The sequence below is a fragment of the Cervus elaphus genome, chromosome 7 (assembly GCF_910594005.1).
Source record: "Cervus elaphus chromosome 7, mCerEla1.1, whole genome shotgun sequence".
NCBI lineage: Eukaryota > Metazoa > Chordata > Mammalia > Artiodactyla > Cervidae > Cervus > Cervus elaphus.
In genome coordinates, this window is record NC_057821.1 from 34,808,830 (window position 1) to 34,831,325 (window position 22,496).

Consider the following 22,496-nt stretch of genomic DNA (forward strand, 5'->3'; position numbering starts at 1 on the left):
CAACACAAGGGAAGACTCTACACATGGACATCACCAGATGGTTGAGACCGAAATCAGATTGATTATGTTCTTTGAGGCCAAGGATGGAAAAGCTCTATACAGTCAGCAAAAACAAGCCCCGGAGCTGACTGTGACTCAGATCATGAACTCCTTATTGACAAATTTAGACTTAAATTGAAGAAAGTAGGGAAAATCACTAGACCATTGAGGTATGACCTAAATCAAATCCCTTGTGACAATACAGTGGAAGGGAGAAATAGATTTAAGGGACCAGATCTGATAGACAGAGAGCCTCATGAACTATGGATGAAGGTACGTGACATTGTACAGGAGACAGGGATAAAGACCATCACGAAGAAAAAGTAACGGAAAAAAGCAAAATGGCTGTCTGAGGAGGCCTGAATGTGAAGCCAAGTGAGCCTTAGGAAGCATCACTATGAACAAAGCTAGTGGAGGTGATGGAATTCCAGTTGAGCTATTTCAAATCCTGAAAGATGACTCTGTGAAAGTGCTGCACTAAATATGCCAGCAAATTTGGAAAAGTCAGCAGTGGCCACAGGACTAGAAAAGGTCAGTTTTGATTCCAGGCCCAAAGAAGGGCAATGCCAAAGAATGCTCAAACTACCACACAATTGCACTCATCTCACACTCTAGTAAAGTAATGCTTAAAATTCTCTAAGTCAGGCTTCAGCAGCATTTCTGGGTATGTAGGCGCACATATCCATGCTTTTCTGCAATATTATGGAAAAAGCCATGGTCAGTGGTTTTCACAGGGAGTGGGGAAGCTGTATTTTTATTATTAGAGTCACCCCTGGGGCCTGGGTAAAATGCAGATTGCAGAAAAGAAGACATGACCATTCCAAGAACTTTGGCCTTTGACCCAGAAATATATCCTAATGGGTCTCTGGCTGAATTTCCACAGTGATTCTTAGCACAATAACACTGACAACCATGAGTTTTTCGGAAATGTTTACTGTAGTTTCTTAACCACGTGTGAACACCTTACTTCCCCTCTTTTCTGCACATTTAGTATCCCAGTTCATTGAAAGCATGACTTATTAGACCAATGATGTTTTACTGTTTCAAGTGACAGGCAAAAGAGTTAGGTAATTTACTAGTTAAATAAGTCAATAAATTCACTCAAATTATTCTTGAAAGTTGCTTTTAAAAATTAGAATAGGACTTTGAGTACTGATTTCCAATATAGATTTAGGAAACTGCTTTCTTTTGTATGCAGTACAGTTGAATAGCTTTAACTTTCTCATCTAATATGTGCTTTAAAAAAATCAGAAAAGTAAACTTACAGATGTGTAGAACAAACTAGTGGTTAGTAGTGGGTGGGGGGTTATTTAGTGATGGTAAGTGTACTAACTATTGGATGTAAGTTAGGCTGAAGGATGTTTTGTACAACATGGGTAATGTAGCCAACATTTTGTAGTAATTATAAATAGAAAGCTACCTTTTAACACTGTGTATATTTTTAAATAAAACAGAAAACAGACTAACATTTATTTTTAAAAACTAACCACTAAATGGAGGCCTAGTGTTTCATCTGGTTTCTCCTCTAATGAGGTAGGAATTTGTCTAAGAGCTTGAGAAAGCCTGACCATGTTAGGCTTATTGCAAGACCACAAAGGATGTATAAAACTACATATACCATGATGGTGAAGAAAGCTGAGTGCCAAAGAATTGATGCTTTTGAACTGTGTTGTTGGAGAACACTCTTGAGAGTCACTTGGACTGCAAGGAGATCGAATCAGTCCAACCTAAAGGAGATCAGTCCTGGGTGTTCATTGGAAGGACTGATGCTGAAGCTGAAACTCCAATACTTTGGCCACCTCATGCGAAGGGTTGACTCATTGGAAAAGAACCTTATGCTGGGAAGGATTGGGGGCAGGAGGAGAAGGGGATAATAGAGAATGAGATGGCTGGATGGCATCACTGACTTGATGGACAAGGGTTTGTGTAGACTCTGGGAGTTGGTGATGGATAGGGAGGCCTGGTGTGCTGCGATTCATGGGGTTGCAAAGATTCGGACACGACTGAGTAACTGAACTGGTCTGAACCATTCTTTGTGGGTGATTTAAAGAATGTTCAAGAGTGAGTTTTTCTCCATACAAATTTCCCCCACTTATTTAATTCCTAAGTAAGATACAGCTCCATTGTAATGGCACAATAGAATATTTAGAGTTGCTGTTCTTCAGTCCTAAATCGTGTCCAACTATTTGCAAGTCTACAAACTACAGCACACAGACTCCCCTGTCTTTTAGAATATCCCAAGAGAATAATTCTATATAAAGATATGGAAGTCTTAAAAATTTAGAAAAAAGCCTGTTCAACTCTCGTTCTATGTTAGAACTGCATCCTTGTAGTTCCGAATTCTAAATGTATTCGTGTTAACCTATAATACAGAAACACTACCCTCCTCCTTGGTGATAGTGATGGTCTGTGTCTATAGTTCAGTTCAGTTCAGCTCAGTTCAGTTCATTCAATCATGTCCACTTCTTTGCGACCCCATGAATCACTGCATGCCAGGCCTCCCTGTCCATCAACAATCTGCGGAGTTTACTCAAACTCATGTCCATCGAGTCAGTGATGCCATCCAGCCATCTCATCCTCTGTCGTTTCCTTCTCCTCCTGCCCCCAATCTTTCCCATGATCAGGGTCTTTTCCAATGAGACAACTCGTCCCATGAAGTGGCCAAATATTGGAACTTCAACTTCAGCATCAGTCCTTCCAATGAACACCCGGGACTGATCTCCTTTAGGATGGATTGGTTGGATCTCCTTGCAGTCCAAGGGACACTCTAGAGTCTTCTCCAACACCACATTTTAAAAGCATCAATTCTTTAGCACTCAGCATTCTTCACCGTCCAACTCTCACATCCATACATGACCACTGGAAAAACCATAGCCTTGACAGGACAGACCTTTGTTGGCAAAGTAATGTCTCTGCTTTTTAACATGCTATCTAGGTTGGTCATAACTTTCTTTCCAAGGAGTAAGCATCTTTTAATTTCATGGCTGCAGTGTCTATAGTTAGGGAAGTAAAACAGGCTTCTTCTGTTGTGGGATGGCTCTCCTGTGCCCTGCCCAGCAGAGAGGTCTGTGTGTGGCCATCTGCATCTATGCATACCTTGTGTGTGGGTCAACCACAGTTCTCTAGCACCCCTGCCAAGAACTTTGTCTTGGGCACTGGAGGTGCAAACTACAGAGTCACAAGATTTCATTCTATCCCAAAGGGTTCATCAGAAAGGTATAATCTATAGGAGTAAAAACAGGCAGCCTGGAAAAGAACACAAACCATGATCAAGATCATGGTCTTGAACATCTACATAAATTTAAGAGAAAAATCTCACCAAACTGTTTGATATATATTCTCAAATAACACTTTTATTGGCTGTGAATGTGTAAAGGTGGAACATTCATAATCTGGAGGTCGCAGTGTAGATTCTTCCTCTTACAAAGTCTCCTGTCACATTCCTTTCCATTTGCATTGGTGAACTGCAGTCTTTGTACCCAATGGTAGAGTGCAAAGATGAGGCATTTGACCCAGAAAAAAAATTCAACCTCACATCACTTGTAAGAAGTGTGAATTGTTATTTCATTCTAAAGATAGCCGTTTTCTTCTTTTTTGAGTTTATTCTATGCACTAGGCAGTTTAAGAGAAGCTTAATATAGTCTACATTGTCACATTCATATTTTTATTCACACGAAGATACATGGCAGGGATGATTCTCTAGTTATTTTATAGCTAGCAACTTCTTTCTCTCCTGCTTTGCTTATCCCTCCTACATATTAGAATTTGTTGTAAGTTTTAAACATTCTTTTAGTTAAATCTTTTAAAGACTTATTTTCTTTCTAGACCTTCTATCACAAACTGCTCCATCAATCTCCTGGGTGGTCCCCAGTCCCTGAATTAATATCCCTGGAATCCCCTTCTGCTCCCTCTAATACTGGCTCTGTTCTTCAGCGGGACTTTGCTTTAAAAATACAAGGATAATTGTGTCTCCACTACCTAAACATTTGCATGGCTACCCTTTTCCCTAGAAGAGAGCCTACATTTCTTCTCATTGGCCTGGGTCTTCCTAGATCTGGCCCTTGCCTGGGTTTCAGCTTCACTCCTGCCCTGTCCTCCCCTCTCTCCAGTCCAGCTGCACCAGACCTGATCGGTTCCCTGAACATACCATGATCCTGCACTATCTTCCTTGCTTTGCTTTGCCTAAAATGTTTTTTCCTTAGTTTGTTCAGCTTCCTCCCATGTATCTTTTAGATTTTTAGCTTCTGCACCAGCTCCTTGGACAGTGACTCCTAACCCTTTTGACTAGGAGCCGAGTTCCCTTGCTCTCTGCTCCCACAGTGTGAATCCTTCCTGTTTCCACAGCTCTTCATGTTTGTGATTACTTGTTCAAATACCTGTCTTTTCCACTAGAATAAATCTTAATGAAACCAGTGACCTCACCTGTCCCATTTATCAAAGGATTTCCTTTCTGTAATGTAGAATCTGGTGCTGGGGAGGCATTCAGTAAACCGTTGTCAAATACATAAAGATTTTAACGAAAACAGAGAACTGGAGAGGTTGAATCTCCTGCCCTGATTCATACAAGTTATACCTCTGGCCACACCTGGATTAGAACCCACGTGTGTTTATCAAGATTGTCCAGCTTTCCCTCCATTTGACTGCTAGCTTCGGGAAGGGCTGGTGTGACTGGAAAGGTTCATTTATACTTTTTCCTGTTTTCTGCCCTTGGAACAGTATTTTGGATCCAGTTTTCTATAATGGGCAGTTTTAAGATCTTTGTGATAATACAACATATACTTTAAAAGAGTATTTTGAAAATTATAGATTCCTGCTTAGTGATATTTCTACATGATTCTGAAAGTTGTATAATCCAGAACATTCATGTGAAAAATATCATTAACTACTTTTAATTTTCATCTTGATTTTTTTGTTAAAATTTAAAGTAAGTATTTTTTGCTTTGTTTTTATTTATTTATTTATTTTATCATCATCTAAGGGCTTCCCTGGTGGCCCGGATGTTAAAGAATCCACTTGCAATGAAGGAGACCTGAGTTCGATCCCTGGATTGGGAAGATATCCTGCAGGAGGGCATGGCAACCTACTTCTGTATTCTTGCCTGGAGAATTCCATGGATGGAGGAGCCTGATGGGCTACAGGCCGTGAAGTCACAAGGAGTCACACAAGACTGAGTGAATAAGAGACACATACCACTACCAAATACTTATTCACTATAAGGGTGCGTAGGGTGTGGAGGTACCCCAAGTTTATACATCAGGATTATGCAGATACTTTTAATGTATTGGTGTTGGACTAACCATAAAGAAATCTTGCTATTTGTGATAATATGAATGAATCTTGAGCTCATTCAGTTCAGTTCAGTTCAGTCATTCAATCGTGTCCGACTCTTTGCAACCACATGAATCGCAGCATGCCAGGCCTCTCTGTCCATCACCAACTCCTGGAGTTTACTCAAACTCATGCCCATCGAGTCAGTGATGCCATCCAGCCATCTCATCCTCTGTTGTCCCCTTCTTCTCCCGCCCCCAATCCCTCCCAGCATCAGGGTCTTTTCCAATGAATCAACACTTCGCATGAGGGAGCCGAAGTATTGGAGTTTCAGCTTCAGCATCAGTCCTTCCAATGAACACCCAGGACTGAGGTCCTTTAGGATGGACTGGTTGGATCTCATTGCAGTCCAAGGGACTCTCAGGAGTCTTTGCCAACACCACAGTTCAAAAGCATCAATTTTCTGGTGCTCAGCTTTCTTCACAGTCCAAATCTCACATCCATGCATAACCACTGGAAAAACCATAGCCTTGACTAGACAGACATTTGTTAGCAAAGTAATGTCTCTGCTTTTTACTATGCTATCTAGTTTGGTCATAACTTTCCTTCCAACGAGTAAGGGTCTTTTAATTTCATGGCTGCAATCACCATCTGCAGTGATTTAGGAGCCCCAAAAAATATAGTCTGACACTGCTTCCAATGTTTCCCCATCTATTTCCCATGAAGTGATGGGACCAAATGCCATGATCTTAGTTTTCTGAATGTTCAGCTTTAAGCCAACTTTTTCACTCTCTTCTTTCACTTTTATCAAGAGGCTTTTTAGTTCCTCTTCACTTTCTCCCATATGGGTGGAGTCATCTGCATATCGCAGGTTATTGACATTTCCTGAGCTCATTATGCTATATGAAATAAGTCCAAGAAAGTCAAATGCTGTATGATCACACTTAAATGTGGAATCAAACAGCAACCACGAGGGACAAAACATAAATACAAAGAACAGATTGGTGGTTTGGGTGGGCAGCCAACATCGGTGAAGTGGGTTAAAAGGTACAAATGTACAGTTATATATAAATCCTAGGCGTATAAAACAGAGCATGATGACTCTAGTTAATAATAGTGTATCGCTCACTTGAAAGTTGCAAAGAGAGTAGATCTTAAAAGTTCTCACCACTAGAAAGGAATCATAAATATGTGTGATGATGGATATTAACTAGATTTACTATGGTGATTATTTTCCATCTGAACCACCAGGGAAGCCCCTATTTGCAGTATATACAAATAGCAAGTCATTGTGTTGGACATCTAAAACTTGTATGATGCTGTATGTCAATTATATTAATATCTCAATCTAAAAAATACACCATGAAAAAACAGGAGAGAGAGACTTTGATCATATGCATTTCTATGTTTCTTATGGTCTTATTTCACCTATATTAATTGTCCTAAGAATCTATGCCCACGTAGCCCTGAGGAACATGATGACTTGAGAAATTTTACTGACAAGAAGAGAGAAAAGAAAGGGAGTCTAAGTTTTAATATTCATGCAACAGGCATTTGACCTTAGAAAGAAGAAAATAAGACTCCCCAGATTTTACTGATAAATCCTCTGCCCTTTGTTCCAGTGGTGAAAAGTGAAAGTGAAAGCTGCTCAGTCATCTCTGACTCTTTTTGACTCCATGGGCTGTATTCTCCAGGCCAGAATACTGGAGTGAGTAGCTGTTCCCTTCTCCAGGGAATCTCCCCCACCCAGGGATCTAACCCAGGACCCCGCATTGCTGGCGGATACTTTACCAGCTGAGCCACAAGAGAATATGCCAAGCAATGAGGAAATGCTTAGTTTTCCACTCTTATTTAGTCAGGGTAAAGCAATCTAGGAATACGCTTGTGTATTCTGTGATGTGTTTCCTTACTTATATTATTTATTAATTTTTTTGCATTTTAATATATGTGGTATAATATGAGATGTGGTTACCTTATAGATGTGCACAAATCCATGTAGTAATATGGTAATATGTTGCATTTTTACCAAAGAAGATAATTATTTCCGAATTCTGCCTTTCATACAAAGTAAAATTCCTATGTCTCACTGTAAGAAATAATTTCTGAAGGGTATTGAAGACATATATATCTATATAGTTGGTTGTGAGTGATGTTAAAAACGGAGTTTGTAAATATCCATCATCTCATCTATGTTGTATTTGACTATCATTCTAAATTAGACAATATCATTATACATTATTAGTGAAATGAATGAGCTATATTTAAAGATGCAACTACTTTACAAGTGATGCATTTGTAGCCTTATTTTATTATGTGTTTTCTGATATAAGCAAAATATAAATAGAGATGTAGTGTTCTGAGGTGATTTAAATTTACGAGGGATAAAGGAAATGGGATTTTTGATTGATAGGAATACATTAAATATATTGGTTTTACTCCTGAATTTTCTTTATGTATAGACTTCCTAATATGGCTTCAACTACATAAAAGGGAACCATTAAATGAGTTAGAGTTAGAAATTCATTTCAAAATTGAATGATTTAATTATGTTTTATTAGGGTCTCATTCTTTTTTTTGATCCATGTTGGATAGCATCTTGGATAGATTTGTATTGTATTTTTATAAACAGTGGTATGTATTCATTTCTTAAAATAATTTTTTCCACATCAACTGAAATGGCCAAGCAAAGAAATAGTAAGTAATTGTGAAGAAATAGTAAGTAATTGTGAAGCATTAAAATCCATGAAATTTAGTCACTGCATTGTTTTTTTTTAAATTTAAAATCCAAAATATTATACAGTTTCTCCAATAAAAATTATATTTGCTTTACTCCAGTTCTATTTTTGTATAATCGTAATGGTTTTTGCCAAAGAATGGCAACTGTTCCATGTTCCACCTCTCAGGCCAGGTGCAAATGATGCTTGCTATTGCACTGCACATTGGGACTCAGGTCCATGGGAGTAGGTAGCAAAATGGTGTCAAGCAAACAGACAGGGAACAATTAAAGAGTAAATTACACGAATTATGCCACTATCAACCGTTTGTCACCATGAGGGGTGAGTAGGGTGTGGAGTTAACCAACATTGTCCTCAGGATTATGAAAGCACTCTTAATGTATTAGTTATGGACTTACCATGAAGAAATCTTGCTCTCTGTGATAGCATGAAGGAACCTTGAGGGCATTATGCTATGCCAAATAAGTCAGATAAAGACAAATGCTACATGAGCTCCCTTAAATGAGGAATCTAAAACCAATAACCACAAAGAACAAAATATAAATCCAGAGAACAGTTTGTTGCTTTCCAGAGGCAGGGTTTGGGTGGGGGAGCCTGAATGGGTGAAGTGGATACAGATTTCCCATTATAAACAAGTCACGGGGATATAATACAGAGTGTGGTGACTATGGTTAATAATGGTGTATTGTATACTTGAAAGTTGCTAAGAGAGTTGATCTCAAAGTACTCACCACAAGAAAAATTTGAATCAGTGTGTGATGATGGATCACACTGGTAAATCAACACTAGAATTACTGTGGTCATAGTTTTGCCATATATACAAATATCAAACCATTGTGCTGCATATCTAAAATGTGTATGGTGTTATATGTCAGTTAAAAACTAACCACCATCTTGGGGAAAAAGTAGAGTTAGACTTTGACCGTGTGTTTTTCTATGGTCCTTCATATTCCTATTTCTCCTTTATTAACTGTCAGAAGAATCTAGGAGGACATAGCCCTGAATAACTTGATGACTTTTGAAATTGTCCTGACATAGGAGGGGAAAGAAAGAGAGTCTAGGTTGTAATACTTACTCGACAGGCATTTGACCCTGGATAACAGAAAATAAGATTCCCCAGACTTTCCTGATAAACCCTCTGCCTTTTGCCACACTGGGGATCAAGAGTAAAAAGATACTTTGAATGTTAGTACAGAAACTCAATAGTTTTCAAGGATCCCTTTCTCTTAAGAATCTGTATTTATAGTTGAGTTTTTGAAATTATTCACATTTGCAAAATATTTAACTGATTTTGAGTTTACTACTTTACTCCTTTACATTTATAAAAATTTAATACTATCCTGAAACATAGCCTAATGCATTTTGGCATGAGAAATAAACATACTAACTCATAAATAACCAACTTATAAATAAATAATGTATTTTAGAATTAGTTCAAAATACATTTATTAAATATTATGAAGGGTAATTGTTTGAATTTAGTTTTGCTGACCCAAATTTTTCATGAGGAAGAGGTAAATATGTGAATAAATAATTAGTCTGGTTTATTCATTTCTTTGGTGAATGTCAATAAAACTTAACATAGTCACCCAAAAGAGAGAAGAGCTGATTTGTCCGGAAAAGTTACAAGAATTTTTAAAAAGGAAGTGAAATAGGATCTGGAGGAGCTCCCCAGGAGTAGATGGGGATGGGACTCCAGGTTGGAGAAGAGCTTATAAAAAGAAAGACATTTAAAATCCAAAGAGCACCACAGGTGTGGGGAAAGATGATGAATTCTATCGACTCTCTCCTATCTTTGTGGGGGGGGACAGGGCGGTGGGCAGACAGAAACAGCAAAAGATCCCTGCCTGTGACTCACACGTCTCACTTGCTCCCTGCAGTTGTGTCTTTCCTATGAGTGGACTTCTGGGCAGACACATGGACACCTGAGCCTAGGAGCGAACCCTCCACTCCTGTCTGTCCTGGAGACACGCCTCCTCACATGTCCTTGGGAGAGAGCACTGGGTTCTATAGGTAAAATCCCCTGCAGAAGCAAATGGCAACCTAATCCAATACTTTTTTCTGGAAAATCCCATGGACAGCGGAGCCTGGTGGACTACAGTCCAGGAGGTCCCAAAAGTTTGAGACATACTTAGCAACTAAGCAGCCACAGCAAGTAGAAACTGGTAGTAAGAACAAATCAAATAATTGTGATGACATTGGGCCTTTTATTTGTGCTGTGATTAGCCTTTATTACAACTCACATTACTGAAGTTATTCTATATGTGTAATGTAAGACTGCCTATATTTCATAAATATTAAACTTCATAACCATATGTGAGGCCTTGTTCTTCTTGTTATTGACCCCATGGACTGCAGCACACCAGGCTTTCCTGTCCTTCATTATCTCCTGGAGTTTGCTCAAACTCATGTCCATCGTGTCGGTGATAACATCCAACCATTTCATCCTCTGTCACCCCTTCTCCTCCGTCCCTCAATCTTTCCCAGCGTTAGAGTCTTTTACAATGAGTCAGCTCTTCGAATCAGGTGGCCAAAAATATTAGACCTTTGACTTTAGTACTTTGAATATTCAAGGTTGATTTCCTTTAGAATTGACTGGTTTCATTTCCTTTAATCCAAGGACTCTCAGGAGTACTTCCAGCATCCCTGTTCGAAAACATCAGTTCTTCAGTGTTCAGGCTTCATTATGGTACAAAACTCATATCCTTACATGAAACTGGAAAAACCATACCTTGGAATATATAGTCATTATCTGACAAAGTGATCACTCTGCTTTTTAGTACGCTATCTATTTTTTTCATAGCTTTTCTTCCAAAGAGAAAGCATCTTTTAACTCCATGGCTACAGTCATCACCTACACTGATTATGGAGCCCAAGAAAATAAAACATGTGAGGCCTATCAAATACCTAACTCAAACTTTTCATCAAGATAAATTTGGTTATAGAATTATATAGCCTTAAGATAACCACATTCTGACCTTTTTTAACCAATTACCATGTTTCTCTGTGATTGGCTTTCTTTGGGGTTGGTATTAAAAAAAAATTGAAATTTTATTCCAATCTGAAAGAAAGGCAATCCCAAAGAATGCTCAAACTACCGCACAAATGCACTCATCTCACACGCTAGTAAAGTAATGCTCAAAATTCTTCAAGCCAGGCTTCAGCAACACGTGAACCGTGAACTTAAAGATGTTCAAACTGGTTTTAGAAAAGGCAGAGGAACCACAGATCAAATTGCAAATATCCACTGGATCATTGAAAAAGCAAGAGAGTTATACATAAACATCTATTTCTGCTTTATTGACTATGACAAAGCCTTCAACTGTGTGGATCACAATAAACTGTGGAAAATTCTAAAAGAGATGGGAATACCAAACCACCTGACCTGCCTCTTGAGAAACCTATATGTAGGTTAGGAAGCAACAGTTAGAATTGGACATGGAACAACAGACTGGTTCCAAATAGGAAAAGGAGTACGTTAAGGCTGTATATTGTCACCCTGCTTATTTAACTTATATGTAGAGTACATCAGGAGAAATGCTGTGCTGGAAGAAGCACAAGCTGGAATCAAGATTGCCAGGAGAAATATCAATAATCTCAGATATTCAGATGATACCACCCTTATGGTAGAAAGTGAAAAGGAAATAAAAAGCCTCCTAGTAAAAGTGAAAGAGGGGAGTGAAAAAGTTGGCCTAAAGCTCAACATTCAGAAAACTAAGATCATGGCATCTGGTCCCATCACTTCATGGGAAGTAGATGGGGAAACAGTGGAAACAGTGTCAGACTTTATCTCTTGAGATCCAAAATCACTGCAGATGGTGACTGCAGCCATGAAATTCAAAGACACTTACTCCTTGGAAGGAAAGTTATGACCAACCTAGATGGCATATTAAATGCAGAGACATTACTTTGCCAACAAAGGTCCATCTAGTCAAGGCTATGTTTTTTCCTGTGATCATGTTGGATGTGAGTGTTGGACAATAAAGAAAGCTGGTTGCTGAAGAATTGATGCTTTTGATCTCCGGTGTTGGTGAAGACTCTTGAGATTCCCTTGGACTGCAAGGAGATCCAACCAGTCCTTCCTAAAGGAGATCAGTCCTGGGTGTTCATTGGAAGGAGTGATGTTGAAGCTGAAACTCTAATACATTGGTCGGCTCTTGCGAAGAGTTGACTCATTGGAAAAGACCCTGATGCTTGGAGGATTTGGGGGGCAGGAGGAGAAGGGGTTGACAGAATGAGATGGCTGGATGGCATCACCGACTCGATGGACATGAGTTTGAGTAAACGCTGGGAGTTGGTGACAGACAAGGAGGCCTGGCATGCTGTGATTCATGGGGTGGCAAAGAGTCAGACATGACTGAGTGACTGAACTTAACTGAACTGAACCATGTTTCTTTAATGATTCTGATCTATATCTCAAAGTTGTATTCTTTATCACAGAACATGACTCAAATTTACACTGAATCTACTATGTTCACTAAGAAATCGTGTGCCTAGTGACACAGTAGAGGAATAAAATTAAAACAAAAATTAGGTGCTTAAATTTGAAATTGGAGAAAAAGAAGAGAACCACAAATAAATGCAACAATGTGCACTGAATAAAGTTGTGGGTGGTAGGAAAGAATGGCCATCTGGGTCTTTAAGAACAGTAGCCATATGGGGACACTTTATATTAAGACAGGGTACTCATTTGTCCATAAAGCTTCTACTTCCTGTGAACAGTGGGTATTCAGTTCAGTTCAGTTCAGTCACTTAGTCATGTCCAACTCTTTGCTATGCTTCCTGGAGACAGTGGGTATTAACAAATTAAAAATTAGAACTTACATTGTTATGAGAATTTTAGTGAAGAAGTTGACAGATTGGGTGTGGTAGGAAAAAGTCACTTTTCTCAGCAAAAGAAATTTTAACCTTGGGGCATATTCTACAGTAATCAAGGTAATTAAAAAGCAGGCAGCTGTCCCATCTTTGAAAAACAATTTCACAATTACCTGTTTCTAAAGTTTACAGGCAGATCAAGACACGAACATCTGTATTTAATATTTCTTTAAAATCACGATTGTAACTGCTGTTTCCAAGGCCACCCACTTGAATGGCGGGAGACACAGTTTTGTTATGAAAGTGACTCTAGATGCAAATGTTAATTCCATGGCTTAGAGTCCCCAGTTGGCTTCCTGGAAGGAGTGTGAACTATCTTTTTTGGAGGAACTTTTCTCTCAGACAAAAGTAGAATTAAACAGTTAAGTGGTCAGGAGGCCATTAATATTTTCACACTAAGTTCACCTTGGGTTGATTAGAACAGGTCTTTGTTGCTCCTCCATCACTTGGTCATTTGTACTGCTGTTGCTGGTATCCTATTTTGGATACCGTTGCCTTCAGAGAGCTCACTCTGTCTACAATGAAGGTCTGTGGGCTGAAACACTTCTGTCTTGCCACCAGATCTTAGACTCCATCCTTTTCCCTGTCCTCAGTTGATGCAGGGAGTGGGCTCTTTCACATAGAACCTTGAGGACCACATCTCACCAACCAGCATTCCTCAGAAAAGTTAAAATTCCTTTCTCCCTCTGTGTATCAAACTCCCTTCACTTAGACTTTGGATTACATTTCCATCTGTCCACTCCATTTTCAGGAACCCCGTTCCAATTGATCCATCAATTATTAAAACCACTGGTCACATGGGAAGTTAATGAAAGCTTCACCCGAAATTAAGAAAATCATTAAAATACTGGTTCACTCAGACTGTGTTAACAAACCAGGGTATCTGGGGTACTTGACGTTTTACATGTCATGTGCTCATGGGGAGAGTTTTAATGGAAACAATTTTCAGACTCTCAACACTCATATGAATTCTTTTCTAAATTTTTCCCTCTGAGAAAGCATTAGTATGTGAAGGCTTAAATACTGGTCTTCTTTCCTCCTCCCATTTCAGAATTGCCCTGGTCCGGTTTTATAAAGAAAGGCATGCATTTCACTATCTGGAATCTTATTACTGTGTGATGCCCCAGGGGGTACAGATTTCTGGGATGCCACGCAAAAAGACCAAATGAAATGCTCTTGTTACCTAAGCCTTCTTTGATCATGGCATCATGAGCTTACAGTAAGTCTTTATGTCTTTCTGTCTTTTATTTATTTCTGTTAAATGGATAGCAAAAAGAGTTAATATTTTAACTTTCTTATTTCATATATACTGTGGAACAGAAAGACAGGACTGGACAATATTGATTCAACAATCTTCTTTGGGTATGCACTTGCATGTGAACATTTACTCCAAATAGAAATGGTCTTGGAACTTTCCCGACTGTCTAGTGCTTAAGAATCCGTGCTTGGAATGAAGGGGGCCTGGGGTTCAATCCCGCTCACAGATCTAGATTCCACATTCCACAAGAGAGGTGGAAGATCTGGCTATGCTACAACTAAGACACAAGGCAACCAAGTAAATAAAAATGCTAAAAAAAGAAATGTTGGTATCTTTGCAACATAGTGACTTTAAGTATGAACCTTGGAGTCCTGTAGCCTTTGTACATACTCCCACTCCACCACTCACTAGCTCTGAATCTTTAAGCAAGCCTTATTTTACTTCTCTCCATAATTCCATTCAAACTGGTGTTCGCCTCATGGAGTTGCAAAAGAATTAATGAAGGTAATGCAGGAAAAGCATTTCAGAGAAAGACCAGAAGAAGATAAACGCCTGACCAATATTTGTCACTTCACATTTTCTTAATGTGATGTTACAACAGGGGAGTCTCCTCAGGCAAAACCAGCCACCCAGCTGTGTAGTGAAGGGCTCAGCCTCATCCAAAGGGAAGTCTGGACTTTGTACTTGTTTCCTGGTAGCTCCTCTCTAAACCCTAGGGTTGTTTTCTCTGATAAAGTGTGACTAAAGGTGTCAAAGAGTGACACTGAGAAAAGTGATTTTGTTTGTGTGAGGGTCTTGAGACAGCCTGATACGGATGCAAACTATCTGATTTAGAGTAAAAAGTTTGGGCCACCTGAACAATGTGATTCAGGATGGGGGTTTCGGTCATGCAGTATCAGCTGCACCTCTAGAGGGGTTTGAAGCTGAGATCAGCTGTATGGACAGTTAATCATGCCTACGAGGTGGAGCCCCAGTAAAGCCACTGGACACAGAGCCTGGAGTGAGCTCCCGTGTCTGCAAGTGCTCACTGCTGGCACATCGGTGCTGGGAACACAAAGCTGCCCATGACACCCTGGGAAGAGGAAACCAAAAGTTCCATGCTCACACTGTCTTTGACTCTGCCCTATATGCCTTTTTCCCTGGGTGGTTTTTATCTGTATCTTTCAAAACCCTGCAGTCCCCTGGGTATATACCAGGAGAAATCTACAATTCCTTAGTCCTTGGCTTCCTATCAGTACCACAGAGCATTCAGTAGCACGAGGCACTGGGTTACCTTAGACAAGTCAATCTCCTCATTGGGGACCATGGCCTAATGGTTGTGTTCTCCCAAAATTCCTATTTTGAAAACCTAATCCCAAAAGTGACGATTTTAGATGCTGGGACCATTTGAAAATAATTAGGTCATGAGTGCAGCACCCACATGAATGGGATTAGGGCTCTTGTGAAAGTGGCCTGAAATATTTGCTCATCCCTTCTATTTAGGGATATGTCCTGGAAGAGGCCCTCACTCACTCAACCATGCTGGCACCCTGATCTTGGACTTTCAGCCTCCAGAACAGTGATAAATAACATGGTTTATAAACCACCTATTCTCTGGCATTTTGTAACAGCAGCCTGCATGCACTAAAACACTGGACATGATTAAATGGGAAAAAAGAAAATTCTCAATCATGTTTCCCCTTCTAAGATCATGAATTTGGAACAAATAACATGGATATTCAATTCTTGAGGCACGAGGTAACATACTCCACAGAACTGTACATTTCTTTCCAATTGTAGTTCTTTGACATGCTCACCTGGGAAGATATTTCCTTGGATGTAATTAACATGTAAACAAATAGATTGTGGATTTTATGGGATCAGTTGAAGGTGTTAAGAGCAAAGACAGAGGTTTCCCAAAGTAAAAGCAATTCAGCCTGAAAACAAGACCATTCCTGGAACCCCAATCGCCAGCCTGTCAGCCTAAAGATGAAGCAACTGGACCCTAAGGCCTGGGCTCTCATCAGAATCCTAACATAACTGCTCTTTGACTTAGAAAACTTATCTTTACTTCTCTACGCCTTGGTTTTCTCAACTAAACAAGGAAATCAGAGTAGAAAATCCTTTACATTTCCAAAGATTATGCAAATCTCAGTATAAAGCATGAACCCAAACTGAGGTTTTATTCTTTTTCTTGAAAAGAAAATTATCGATTAGTTATGCAGCTTCCGTGTTTGGATCTCTTCTACTTCTCATTATGTGCTCTATCTCACAATATATTTCTCTAACTTAGCTTTAAGAAAAATTCCTTGATAGAAATCATTACTTGATTGTTTTGGAATACTACATTTATCTTCGGTCTTTCTTTGAAAAGCAGGAGTTGTAGTTAAGCATACTCGTGAGAAAAACTGTTTCTAAATGTCAGTATGTCACCTTGAGGAATTTTGCTATGTGCAATTTCTCAGTCGTGTCCAACGCTTTATGACACCATGGTCTGACGACCCCATGGACTGCAACCCACCAGGATCCTCTGTCCATGGGGATTCTCTAGGCAAGAATACTAGAGTGGTTTCACATGCCCTCTTCCAGGAATCTTCCTGACCAGGGATGGAATCCAGGTTTCCTATAGTGCAGGCGGACTCTTAATGTCTGAGCCAAAAGCTCCCAATAAAATGAGTCTTCACGTATACAGAAGATGCATTATTTGTCTACTTTTGTTTCCTGCAACAGTGTTTTTTTTTTTTCCCCCAATTAATATGCTGGTCCCGTATCTATTCACCTGAAAGCTATCTTAATACAAGTTTTTCCTCCAAGGAAAAAAAAATAACACAAAAGGAACTTTCATCTGTAATAGCGGTTAAGATTTTGTCCAGTTGTCAGTTTATCCAAAATACCAGAGGCTGAGTACTTTGCTTTTAATTGTAATATTTACCTCAAAAGGAACAAATAAGATGGTCTGTGAAAAATACGAGTTTCTGCCATGGTTGATATTCAGTAAATGGTAACTTCAGGGTGTTATGCCCAATGTCCAAATCCCCGAGCGGGAATAGAGAAGGCTTCCAAGGCAATGCAACTCGCAAAAACGGAAGTTTATTACTGACTCGAGCCAGGGCTTCTGCCACAACCAACGCAGTGGTGCCGGGTCAGAGAGCCCCGAGTCCAAGCTGTTACACAAATTTATAGGGTGAGCACAGGCCATTGGTGGTTGGTTTAAGCGGATTGGTTACAAGTTTGCAAAGCAATTTCATTGGGTCAAAACTTTCGCACGCGCAGGACTTTCCCAGGGGTTTCCACCCCGTTCCTAATTTCCTAATTGGCAAACAGCGTTCAGTGTTAAGCGAAAGCTAATTGGTTTTATCCAGGTGGCCTGATAATCTTACCACCCAGAAGTAGGAAGGCCTACTCCTAATCTAAGCTGCCTGCCATGGCGTTACTTCTGCTTGCCTCACAAGGGTAGTTGGTGCAGCCTTTATAGATCCAAGGAAACTGAATTAAAGCAGTGGGAATTGATGTTGTTCAGATAAGTAACTATAAGACAGAGTGTGGTCAGTGAGATATAAATGGTGAGAATGAAATTAGGAAGCAATAAGGAGAAAGATGGTACTTTCATCTAGGAAAAGAAGGTAACACTTCAGTAAAGAGGTGAATTATTTTTGTACATTCAAAGAGAGATTAGGCGTTTGTGTACTATTTAAGAATATTTGATTTGTAGATACTCCTTGAAGTATTTTCATCAGAAAGTACAGCTAAGTAACTGAACTCCTCTAGTGAAGTTAAGACCCTATGGTCAAAAGGAGACTCAAGGGCAGGTTTAGGGCACTGTGTCTCAGTCAGTTCAGTTGCTCAGCCGTGTCCAACTCTTTGCGACCACATGAACCGCAGCATGCCAGGCCTCCCTGTCTATCACCAACTCCCAGAGATTACTCAAGCTCATGCCCATAGAGTCGGTGATGCCATCCAGCCATCTCATGCTCTGTCATCCCCTTCACCTCCTGACCCCAATCCCTCCCAGCATCAGGGTCTTTTCCAATGAGTCAACTCTTTGCATGAGGTGGCCAAAGTATTGGAGTTTCAGCTTCAGCATCAGTCCTTCCAATGAACACCCAGGACTGATCTCCTTTAGGATGGACTGCTGGGATCTCCTTGCAGTCCAAGGGACTCTCAAGGGTCTTCTCCAACACCACAGTTCAAAAGCATCAATTTTTCGGTGCTCAGCTTTCTTCACAGTCTGACTCTCACCATCATACATGACCACTGGAAACCATAAACTTGACTAGATGGACCTTTTTTGGCAGAGTAATGTCTCTGATTTTTAATATGCTATGTAGGTTGGTGATAACTTTCCTTCCAAGGAGTAAGCGTCATATAATTTCATGGCTGCAATCGCCATCTGCAGTGATTCTGCAGCCCCCCAAAATAAAGTCTGACACTGTTTCCACTGTTTCCCCATTTATTTCCCATGAAGTGATGCGACCAATGCCATGATCTTAGTTTTCTGAATGTTGAGTTTTAAACCAACGTTTTCACACTCCTCTTTCACTTTTATCAAGAGGGTTTCTTAGTTCCTCTTCACTTTCTACCATAAGGGTAGTGTCATCTACATATCTGAGTTTATTGATATTTCTCCCTGCAATCTTGATTCCACCTTGTGCTTCTTCCAGCCCAGCGTTTCGCATGACATACACTGCATATAAGTTAAATAAGCATGGTGACAATATACATACTTGATGTACTCCTTTTCTTATTTGGAACCAGTTGTTGGTCCATGTTCAGTTCTAACTGTTGCTTCCTTACCTACATATAGGTTTCTCAAGAGGTAGGTCAGGTGGTCTGGTAATTTCGTCTCTTTCAGAATTTTCCCCAGTTTATAGTGATCGACACAGTCAAAGGCTTTGGCATAGTCAATAAAGCAGAAATAGATGTTTTTCTGGAACTCTTTTGCTTTTTTGATGATCCAGCAGATGTTGGCAATTTGATCTCTGGTCCTCTGCCTTTTCTAAAACCAGCTTGAACATCTGGATGTTCACAGTTCATATATTGATGAAGCCAGGCTTGGAGAATTTTGAGCATTACTTTACTAGCATGTGAGATGAGTGCAATTGAGTGGTAGTTTGAGCATTGTTTGGGATTGCCTTTCTTTGGGATTGGAATGAAAATTGACCATTTCCAGTCCTGTGGCCACTGCTGAGTTTTCCAAATTTGATGACATATTGCATACAGCACTTTCACAACACTGTGTCTAGTTCTGTCCTATTCAGCCTTTTAGTCAGTGACACGATTATCACATTATCTTAGGACAGCAACCTGTGAGGGCTAGTGTATGTGTAATAAAAGGCTGAACATCCATTGCTTTCCATCTAATAGGGTAATAATTAAAAGCAAATGCATCTATAGTTCTGTGAAAGTGAAAGTTGCTCAGTCATGTCTGACTCTTTGTTACCCCATGGACTATGCAGTCCATGGAATTCTCCAGCCCAGAATACTGGAGTGGGTAGCCTTTCCCTTCTCTAGGGAATCCTCCCAACCCAGGGATCAAACCTAGGCCTCCCACATTGCAAGCAGATTTTTTACCAGTTGAGACACAAGGGAAGCCCCCACATTTCTAGTTCTGTAATTATGTCCAAAAATCATGTATGAGGTTTTGGTTTGGAAGAAAAGACCTCAAAGTTTTAGTTCACTGTATGCTGTGAGCATCAAAACTTCATTGACATTTTATTCTGCATGAATAGAAGTGTTTCACTGAACAAACACCTAACAAATCCTGTTGGATGCAAAGAATGGACTATAGGGAAGAGCATACATGCGGACTTTGTCAATTAGGACTTAAATTTTAATAGAAAAGCAGAAATGAGGTTAATTTAAAGTTAAATGTTGCACCACAACTGGGGCATGTTTGAGAGGCAATAGCACAGGAATTCCATATGTCCACATAACAAGGAGACCTGAGCTGTGTCAGAGTTAGGAAGTGCTGTTTTGAGGAAGTGGTTTTTACTGAGATCTGAAAGATGTTGAGGAGGTAATCAGGTAAGACAGAGAGGGTATTCCAGGGAGAATGCATTTATAAAGAGCTTTAGCCATGTATGATAATATAAATGAGAAGAACAAAAATGCCAAGATTGATCCTTCAACGAATATAATTTGGTAAAACTTGATATAACTTGATAAAACTTATGCTAACTGGACAGTGAATACAAGGTGGAATATGATCAGTTCTGTGAAAGAGATAAGATCAAGTTTTGCAAAGCACAGGAGATATTTCCATTTGCTGGGTAATTCGGTAAAGATTCACTTAAACCTAGGAAACCTGGTTTCTATTGCTATTTTTGCACTCAGTTTTATAAGGTTAGATAAGTGACTTAATCATTCCTGGATTTACTTATATATCCTTAATATGGGAGGATTGCCTAGATAATTTCCAAGGTTTCTTCCTTTTCTGAATATCCAGTGAATCCTACTGGTTATCATCTGGAATAAAGAAAAAGAAAAAAAACCCTTTTACATATCAAGTGTAATGTCTGAAATACCTACAAAATTATATAAAAAGCATTGAAATTTTTGCTATTTTTCTCTTTTCAGCTTTTCAAAAATATATTTTCCTGATAAAATGCAAGATATTTATGTGTTAGTATGCTGTAATGTTCTTTATCTTTCTGGCTTACTTCACTCTCTATAATGGGCTCCAGTTTCATCCATCTCATTAGAACGGATTCAAATGAATTCTCCTTAATGGTTGAGTAATATTCCATGGTGTATATGTACCACAGCTTTCTTATCCATTCATCTGCTGATGGACTTTAGAAAGATGGTAATGATAACCCTCCATGCAAAACAGAAAAAGAGACACAGATGTACAGAACAGACTTTTGGACTCTGTGGGAGAAGGAGAGGGTGGGATGTCTCGAGAGAACAGCTTCAAAACATGTATATTATCTATGGTGAAGCAGATCACCAGCCCAGGTTGGATGCATGAGACAAGTGCTCAAGCCTGGTGCACTGGGAAGACCCAGAGGGATCGGGTAGAGAGGGAGGTGGGAGTGGGGTCGGGATGGGGAATACATGTAAATCCATGGCTGATTCGTGTCAATGTATGACTAAACCCACTACAATATTGTAAAGTAATTAGCCTCCAACTAATAAAAATAAACGAAAAAAAATGCAAGATATTTAAAGTATACAGGACAATTTAAATAGGTATAGATTATTTTGGATTTCCTCATTGATTTAATTAACATATCTATTAATATCTTCTCACATATTTACTTTTCAAGATCATTTTGGTGAGGACATTTAACTTTTCCTCCCTTACATGTGTGCTAAGTGACTTCAGTCATGTTCAACTCTTTGTGACCCCATGGACTATATAGCCTGCCAGACTCCTCTGTCCATGGGGATTCTCCAGGAAAGAATGTTAAGGTGGGTTGCCATGCCCTCCTCCAGGGGATCTCCCTGACCCAGGGATTCCACTCTTTTTTCCTTTATGTAATGTCCTTGTATTTCTTTGTCTATGGAAATTTTCTTTGCTCTCAAGTCGACTTTATTTAATATTAACATATGTTTTTATCCTTTTATTTTCCAAATAGCCATGCCATTATTGAGTTTCTTGGGCTTTCCTGGTGGCTCAGGCGGTAAGGAATCCACTTGCCTTGTGAAGACTTGGATTCAGTCCTTGGGTTGGGAAGATCCCCTGGCGGAAGACATGGGAATCTGGATTCTGGCCTGGAGAATTCCATGGACAGAGAACCCAGGGGGTTACAGTCCTTGGGGTCACAAAGAGTCAGACATAACTAAACCATTACCTGCTGTTCCTTCACATTTATTCCTTGGGAGGAACAGCCCTTCTCAGGCTGCCTTCTGATGCTAAGTTGGAGGTCAGGAATGCTGGGCCTGGGTTGTCTTCTCTTAGGTGCTGCTCTGTTGCTCTTCCTTTCTTCAGGCCCTAAACTAGTTCCCCTTCTTCTTGCCAAATATGCAAGGTCTCCTTTAGTGGTCTCTTCTTTTGTCCAGAACAAACAGAGGAGTGGGCACAAAGAGATCAAGGCCATCTTGTCTGAACCAGAAGCCCAAGAAGTGTTTTATAACCTAGGGAAGAGATTTCATGGAGGGAAGTTGAGGAAGAAAGTGGAAAGGAGTCCAGAGTAGGCTGGAGATGAAAGTCATGGAGTCCGTTTCTTTAGAAGTCATCAGAAGCTGAGAAAGTATTTCTTCTAGGTGATATATATATATATACAGCTCTGAGTGAGTACACTTTCAGTTTCAGCAAACTGTAAGTCTTCTGTATTTTTTCATTAATTCTCTTTACAAATGCATATATATAATGATATCCATATGACATTTTATTCATT

The 22,496-nt window shown here is 39.6% G+C and overlaps 1 long non-coding RNA gene across 1 annotated transcript; it reads right to left on the reverse strand.

Moving 5' to 3' along the window:
* Nucleotides 1-6,065: 6,065 nt before the first annotated feature.
* Nucleotides 6,066-18,826, reverse strand: LOC122697819. Its single transcript, XR_006342178.1, has 3 exons — nt 18,735-18,826; nt 11,428-11,431; nt 6,066-6,144 (listed from the first exon to the last, which is right to left on the reverse strand). It is a non-coding gene; the product is annotated as an uncharacterized LOC122697819 (long non-coding RNA).
* Nucleotides 18,827-22,496: the final 3,670 nt, after the last annotated feature.